General features: G+C 57.6%; 2 protein-coding genes and 1 long non-coding RNA gene across 11 annotated transcripts in view; 1 reads left to right on the top strand and 2 right to left on the bottom strand.

The window, feature by feature from the left end:
• LOC125739107 (inosine-5'-monophosphate dehydrogenase 1b) overlaps nucleotides 1-9,055 on the bottom strand; it is a 54,220-nt gene that overhangs the window by 12,018 nt on the left and 33,147 nt on the right. The gene's annotated exons all lie outside the window — the stretch shown is intronic.
• The window catches only part of LOC125739112 (transmembrane protein 53-like), a 188,464-nt gene that overhangs the window by 162,213 nt on the left and 17,196 nt on the right, over nucleotides 1-9,055 (bottom strand). The gene's annotated exons all lie outside the window — the stretch shown is intronic.
• The window catches only part of LOC125739121 (uncharacterized), a 51,129-nt gene that overhangs the window by 30,399 nt on the left and 11,675 nt on the right, over nucleotides 1-9,055 (top strand). The gene's annotated exons all lie outside the window — the stretch shown is intronic.

The raw sequence follows: 9,055 nt of genomic DNA, 5'->3' as shown, positions 1-9,055 counted from the left end.
GACATTGTCACCTCTTCAAAATGCTTTTAAAAAAATTCCAGAATGTTCAGCTCAGGCCTGCATTGGTCAGCAGCCACACTACCTGCAGCTGAGCCTAGATAATCCACCTGAAGCTAAGCAGGTTTGGCCAGTACTTGGAAGGGAGAAAGCTGGGTTGCTGCTGGTTGAGGTGTCGGAGTGGCTAAGAGGGAAGCCCATCGTGTGGTCTGTGCGGATCCCAGTGCCCCAGTGCAGTGATGGGGACACTGTGGCTGAGAGGGAAGCCCATCGTGTGGTCTGTGCAGATCCCAGTGCCCCAGTGCAGTGATGGGTACACTGTGGCTAAGAGGGAAGCCCATCGTGTGGTCACCGATCACCTCAGGAAGCATGGATGTCAAACATGCGCCAGTATTGAAAGCCAAATGGAAAAGCAACTAAAAACTAAGCTAAAACTAAAAACTAAAAAATAACTAAAACCAAACACAAAAAAAGTATATGTGCAGTCTCCTTTATTTGACTCTCCCTGCCCACCCCTGGAGGATGGGCTCCCCCTTTGAGTCTGGTCCCTCCCAAGGTTTCTTCCTTCTTTGGAGTTTTTCCTTGCCACTGTCACCTTTGGCTTGCTCACTGGGGGCTTTGGGTGCGGATGCTGTAAAGCGCTTTGAGACGATGTAATGTTGTGATAATGGGCTATATAAAAATAAATTTGGTGTTCCTTGTTGTTCCTGTGAGGGGATGCATCTTTCTTTGTGAGAGTATTTAGCCTGTTAACCAGGAGCTGCTTCCTGTCCACTGAAACCACATCTTCCTCACAGAGAAGTCTTCCATCTTCTTATAGTCTTTCATATGCCCTTAGCTGATACTGTTAGTGAAGCATTGTGCAGCTATGTTGCTACACTTGGCTGTTCACAGTGTCACACTCAATGGACATTAACAAAGCACAGGCCATGTTCACAGCTGAATGCAGGCTTCAATAAAATTTAAATTTATCTCACCTGTTATTCAGATTATACAAATGTACTTCTGGCCAAAAATACTTAAGCAAGTGGTCACTTCATGCATGTTGAATGCACAGTAACAGTGCTTTAATAGCATCAATAGCATCATGTCTAATTTAACAGAAGGGTCCAACAAAATATCCAGTATTTTGGCAGGAAAAAATGTATGGAAACACATATACCACTAATAATCACAAACAATCTATCAGACTATTACTAGTGTGGGTTGTTTACCATAAAATACTCGTACTGTCATATCCTGCCTGCCACACTCCTCCTGCTCTTTCTCACTAACACGGCTTAACAAACCACACCTGGGGCCCTTTTAGTGTTACCTCCTGTTCCTGCCCTCTGCTTAATCATTCACAGCTGCCTCCTGTTTGCTCCTTTGTTATATAAGAACCCTGATCCCCCCACCCCACTTTTTGAGGTGAAAAAAAAAAATTTGTAAAGTAGCATCGCTAAATAGAGTGGATGCAGTGATGTTTGAACTCATCAGACTCTCAAACATTATAAACTACTGATAGCATGTGATTCCAGCAGGTAGGTGTCCAATAACATGCACATCCCCAAACCCGTACACACACACAGGCTCATCTCCGTACCCATGCAGACACGTGCACTCATCCCCGTGTCTGTATACCCACACACAAGCACATCCCCGTGCCTCTATACACGCACGCTCATCCCCGTGCCTGTACACCCACAAACGCGCTCATCCCCGTGCCCATACACACACGCGCGCTCATCCCCGTGCCTGTACACCCACACACGCACTCATCCCCGTGCCTGTACACCCACACACGTGCTCATGCCCATACCCTTATACTCACACGCGGTCAACCCCATGCCTATACACCCACAGACGCGCTCATGCACATACCCCTATACTCACACGCGCTCATCCCCATGCCTGTTCACCCACACAAGCTCATCCCCGTGCCTGTACAGACATGCGCACTCATCTCCGTGCCTGTACACACACAAGCTCATCCCTGTGCCTGTACACCCACACACGCGCTCATCCCCGTGCCCGTACACCCACACACGCGCTCATCCCCGTGCCTGTACACCCACACATGCGCTCATCCCCGTTCCTGTACACACACACACGCGCTCATCCCCGTGCCTATACACCCACACACGCGCTCATGCCCATACCCCTATACTCACACGCGCACATCCCCATGCCTGTACACCCACACAAGCTCATCCCAGTGCCTATACAGACATGCGCACTCATCCCCGTGCCTGTACACACACAAGCTCATCCCCGTGCCTGTACACCCACACACGTGCTCATGCCCATACCCTGATACTCACACGCGCTCATCCCCGTGCCTGTACACCCACACAAGCTCATCCCCGTGCCTATACAGACATGCGCACTCATCCCCGTGCCTGTACACACACAAGCTCATCCCCGTGCCTGTACACCCACACACGCGCTCATCCCCGTGCCTGTACACCCACACACGCAGTCATCCCCGTGCCTGTACACCCCACACACGTGCTCATGCCCATACCCAGATACTCACACGCGCTCATCCCCGTGCCTGTACACCCACACACGCGCTCATCCCTGTGCCTGTACACCCACACACGCGCTCATCCCCGTGCCCGTACACCCACACACGCGCTCATCCCCGTGCCTGTACACCCACACATGCGCTCATCCCCGTTCCTGTACACACACACACGCGCTCATCCCCGTGCCTATACATCCACACACGCGCTCATGCCCATACCTCTATACTCACACGCGCACATCCCCATGCCTGTACACCCACACAAGCTCATCCCAGTGCCTATACAGACATGCGCACTCATCCCCGTGCCTGTACACACACAAGCTCATCCCCGTGCCTGTACACCCACACACGCGCTCATCCCCGTGCCTGTACACCCACACACGCACTCATCCCCGTGCCTGTACACCCACACACGTGCTCAAGCCCATACCCTGATACTCACACGCGCTCATCCCCATGCCTGTACACCCACACAAGCTCATCCCTGTGCCTGTACAGACATGCGCACTCATCCCCGTGCCTGTACACCCACACATGCGCTCATCCCCGTGCCCGTACACACACGCTCTCATCCCCGTGCCTGTACACCCACACACACAAGCTCATCCCCATGCCTGTACACCCACACAAGCTCATCCCTGTGCCTGTACAGACATGCGCACTCATCCCCGTGCCTGTACACCCACACATGCGCTCATCCCCGTGCCCGTACACACACGCTCTCATCCCCGTGCCTGTACACCCACACACACAAGCTCATCCCCATGCCTGTACACACACGCGCGCTCATCCCCGTGCCTGTACACCCACACACGCGCTCATCCCCGTGCCTGTACACCAACACACGCGCTCATCCCCGTGCCCGTACACACTCACAAGCTCATCCCCGTGCCTGTACACACACACAAGCTAATCCCCGTGCCCGTACAGACATGCGCACTCATCCCCGTGCCCGTACCTACACACGCGCTCATCCCCGTGTCTGTACACCCACACACGCACTCATACTCGTACCCATACACACTCACAAGCTCATCCCCTTGCCTGTACACACACACAAGCTCATCCCCGCGCCCGTTCACACACACAAGCTCATCTCCGTGCCTGTACACCCACACACGCGCTCATGCCCATACACTTATACTCACAGGCGGTCATCCCCATGCCTATACACCCACACACGCGCTCATGCCCATACCCTTATACTCACACGCGCTCATCCCCATGCCTGTACACCCACACAAGCTCATCCCCGTGCCTGTACAGACATGCGCACTCATCCCCGTGCCTGTACACACACAAGCTCATCCCCATGCCTGTACACCCACACACACGCTCATCCCCGTGCCTGTACACCAACACGCGCGCTCATCCCCGTGCCCGTACACCCACACACGCGCTCATCCCCGTGCCTGTACTCCCACACACGCGCTCATCCCCGTACCTCTACACACACACAAGCTCATCCCCGTGCCTGTACACCCACACATGCGCTCATCCCCGTGCCCGTATACACACCCCCGCTCATCCCCGTGCCTGTACACCCACACACACGAGCTCATCCCCATGCCTGTACACACACGCGCGCTCATCCCCGTGCCTGTACACCCACACACGGTCTCATCCCCGTACCCGTACACACACACGCGCTCATCCCCATGCCTGTACACCCACACACGCGCTCATCCCCTTGCCTGTACACCCACACACGCGCTCATCCTTGTGCCTGTACACCCACACACACGCTCATCCCCGTGCCTGTACACCCACACACGCGCTCATCTCCGTGCCTTTACACCCATACACGCGCTCATCCCCATGCACGTACAGACACGCGCACTCATCCCTGTGCCTGTACACCCACACACACGCTCATCCCCGTGCCTGTACACCCACACACGCGCTCATCCCTGTGCCTGTACACCCACACGCGCGCTCATCCCCGTGCCCGTACACCCACACACGCGCTCATCCCCGTGCCTGTACTCCCACACACGCGCTCATCCCCGTACCTCTACACACACGCGCGCTCATCCCCGTGCCTATACACCCACACACGCGCTCATGCCCATACCCTTATACTCACACGCGCTCATCCCCATGCCTGTACACCCACACAAGCTCATCCCCGTGCCTGTACAGACATGCGCACTCATCCCCGTGCCTGTACACACACAAGCTCATCCCCATGCCTGTACACCCACACACACGCTCATCCCCGTGCCTGTACACCAACACGCGCGCTCATCCCCGTGCCCGTACACCCACACACGCGCTCATCCCCGTGCCTGTACTCCCACACACGCGCTCATCCCCGTACCTCTACACACACACAAGCTCATCCCCGTGCCTGTACACCCACACATGCGCTCATCCCCGTGCCCGTATACACACCCCCGCTCATCCCCGTGCCTGTACACCCACACACACGAGCTCATCCCCATGCCTGTACACACACGCGCGCTCATCCCCGTGCCTGTACACCCACACACGGTCTCATCCCCGTACCCGTACACAAACACGCGCTCATCCCCATGCCTGTACACCCACACACGCGCTCATCCCCTTGCCTGTACACCCACACACGCGCTCATCCTTGTGCCTGTACACCCACACACACGCTCATCCCCGTGCCTGTACACCCACACACGCGCTCATCTCCGTGCCTTTACACCCATACACGCGCTCATCCCCATGCACGTACAGACACGCGCACTCATCCCTGTGCCTGTACACCCACACACACGCTCATCCCCGTGCCTGTACACCCACACACGCGCTCATCCCTGTGCCTGTACACCCACACGCGCGCTCATCCCCGTGCCCGTACACCCACACACGCGCTCATCCCCGTGCCTGTACTCCCACACACGCGCTCATCCCCGTACCTCTACACACACGCGCGCTCATCCCCGTGCCTATACACCCACACACGCGCTCATGCCCATACCCCTATACTCACACGCGCACATCCCCATGCCTGTACACCCACACAAGCTCATCCCAGTGCCTATACAGACATGCGCACTCATCCCCGTGCCTGTACACACACAAGCTCATCCCCGTGCCTGTACACCCACACACGCGCTCATCCCCGTGCCTGTACACCCACACACGCACTCATCCCCGTGCCTGTACACCCACACACGTGCTCATGCCCATACCCTGATACTCACACGCGCTCATCCCCATGCCTGTACACCCACACAAGCTCATCCCTGTGCCTGTACAGACATGCGCACTCATCCCCGTGCCTGTACACCCACACATGCGCTCATCCCCGTGCCCGTACACACACGCTCTCATCCCCGTGCCTGTACACCCACACACACAAGCTCATCCCCATGCCTGTACACCCACACAAGCTCATCCCTGTGCCTGTACAGACATGCGCACTCATCCCCGTGCCTGTACACCAACACACGCGCTCATCCCCGTGCCCGTACACACTCACAAGCTCATCCCCGTGCCTGTACACACACACAAGCTAATCCCCGTGCCCGTACAGACATGCGCACTCATCCCCGTGCCCGTACCTACACACGCGCTCATCCCCGTGTCTGTACACCCACACACGCACTCATACTCGTACCCATACACACTCACAAGCTCATCCCCTTGCCTGTACACACACACAAGCTCATCCCCGCGCCCGTTCACACACACAAGCTCATCTCCGTGCCTGTACACCCACACACGCGCTTATGCCCATACACTTATACTCACACGCGGTCATCCCCATGCCTATACACCCACACACGCGCTCATGCCCATACCCTTATACTCACACGCGCTCATCCCCATGCCTGTACACCCACACAAGCTCATCCCCGTGCCTGTACAGACATGCGCACTCATCCCCGTGCCTGTACACACACAAGCTCATCCCCATGCCTGTACACCCACACACACGCTCATCCCCGTGCCTGTACACCAACACGCGCGCTCATCCCCGTGCCCGTACACCCACACACGCGCTCATCCCCGTGCCTGTACTCCCACACACGCGCTCATCCCCGTACCTCTACACACACACAAGCTCATCCCCGTGCCTGTACACCCACACATGCGCTCATCCCCGTGCCCGTATACACACCCCCGCTCATCCCCGTGCCTGTACACCCACACACACGAGCTCATCCCCATGCCTGTACACACACGCGCGCTCATCCCCGTGCCTGTACACCCACACACGGTCTCATCCCCGTACCCGTACACACACACGCGCTCATCCCCATGCCTGTACACCCACACACGCGCTCATCCCCTTGCCTGTACACCCACACACGCGCTCATCCTTGTGCCTGTACACCCACACACACGCTCATCCCCGTGCCTGTACACCTACACACGCGCTCATCCCCGTGCCTTTACACCCATACACGCGCTCATCCCCATGCACGTACAGACACGCGCACTCATCCCTGTGCCTGTACACCCACACACACGCTCATCCCCGTGCCTGTACACCCACACACGCGCTCATCCCTGTGCCTGTACACCCACACGCGCGCTCATCCCCGTGCCCGTACACCCACACACGCGCTCATCCCCGTGCCTGTACTCCCACACACGCGCTCATCCCCGTACCTCTACACACACGCGCGCTCATCCCCGTGCCTGTACACCCACACATGCGCTCATCCCCGTGCCCGTATACACACCCTCGCTCATCCCCGTGCCTGTACACCCACACACACGAGCTCATCCCCATGCCTGTACACACACGCGCGCTCATCCCCGTGCCTGTACACCCACACACGGTCTCATCCCCGTACCCGTACACACACACGCGCTCATCCCCATGCCTGTACACCCACACACGCGCTCATCCCCTTGCCTGTACACCCACACACGCGCTCATCCTTGTGCCTGTACACCCACACACACGCTCATCCCCGTGCCTGTACACCCACACACGCGCTCATCCCCGTGCCTTTACACCCATACACGCGCTCATCCCCATGCACGTACAGACACGCGCACTCATCCCTGTGCCTGTACACCCACACACACGCTCATCCCCGTGCCTGTACACCCACACACGCGCTCATCCCTGTGCCTGTACACCCACACGCGCGCTCATCCCCGTGCCCGTACACCCACACACGCGCTCATCCCCGTGCCTGTACTCCCACACACGCGCTCATCCCCGTACCTCTACACACACGCGCGCTCATCCCCGTGCCTGTACACCCACACACACGAGCTCATCCCCATGCCTGTACAACACACGCGCGCTCATCCCCGTGCCTGTACACCCACACACGAGCTCATCCACGTACCAATACACACACACTCGCTCATTCCCATGCCAGTACACCCACACACGCGCTCATCCCCGTGCCAGTACACCCACACACGCGCTCATGCCCGTGCCTGTACACCCACACACGCGCTCATGCCCATACCCTTATACTCACACGCGCTCATCCCCATACCTGTACACCCACACAAGCTCATCCCAGTGCCTGTACAGACATGCACACTCATCCCCGTGCCTGTACACCCATACACGCGCTCATCCCCGTGCACGTACAGACACGCGCACTCATCCCAGTGCCTGTACACACACACACGTGCTCATGCCCATACCCTTATACTCACACGCGGTCATCCCCATGCCTATACACCCACACACGCGCTCATGCCCATACCCTTATACTCACACGCGCTCATCCCCATGCCTGTACACCCACACAAGCTCATCCCGTGCCTGTACAGACATGCGCACTCATCCCCGTGCCTGTACACACACACAAGCTCATCCCCGTGCCTGTACACCCACACACGCGCTCATGCCCATACCCTTATACTCACACACGGTCATCCCCATGCCTATACACCCACACACGCGCTCATGCCCATACCCTTATACTCACAAGCGCTCATCCCCATGCCTGTACACCCACACAAGCTCATCCCTGTGCCTGTACAGACATGCGCACTCATCCCCGTGCCTGTACACCCACACATGCGCTCATCCCCGTGCCCGTACACACACGCTCTCATCCCCGTGCCTGTACACCCACACACACAAGCTCATCCCCATGCCTGTACACCCACACAAGCTCATCCCTGTTCCTGTACAGACATGCGCACTCATCCCCGTGCCTGTACACCCACACATGCGCTCATCCCCGTGCCCGTACACACACGCTCTCATCCCCGTGCCTGTACACCCACACACACAAGCTCATCCCCATGCCTGTACACACACGCGCGCTCATCCCCGTGCCTGTACACCCACACACGCGCTCATCCCCGTGCCTGTACACCAACACACGCGCTCATCCCCGTGCCCGTACACACTCACAAGCTCATCCCCGTGCCTGTACACACACACAAGCTAATCCCCGTGCCCGTACAGACATGCGCACTCATCCCCGTGCCCGTACCTACACACGCGCTCATCCCCGTGTCTGTACACCCACACACGCACTCATACTCGTACCCATACACACTCACAAGCTCATCCCCTTGCCTGTACACACACACAAGCTCATCCCCGTGCCCGTTCACACACACAAGCTCATCTCCGTGCCT

This window comes from Brienomyrus brachyistius, chromosome 3 (assembly GCF_023856365.1).
Source record: "Brienomyrus brachyistius isolate T26 chromosome 3, BBRACH_0.4, whole genome shotgun sequence".
NCBI classification, from domain to species: Eukaryota; Metazoa; Chordata; class Actinopteri; order Osteoglossiformes; family Mormyridae; genus Brienomyrus; species Brienomyrus brachyistius.
Note: the sequence above shows the minus strand (reverse complement) of the source record. Positions and strands in the feature narration are given on the sequence as shown.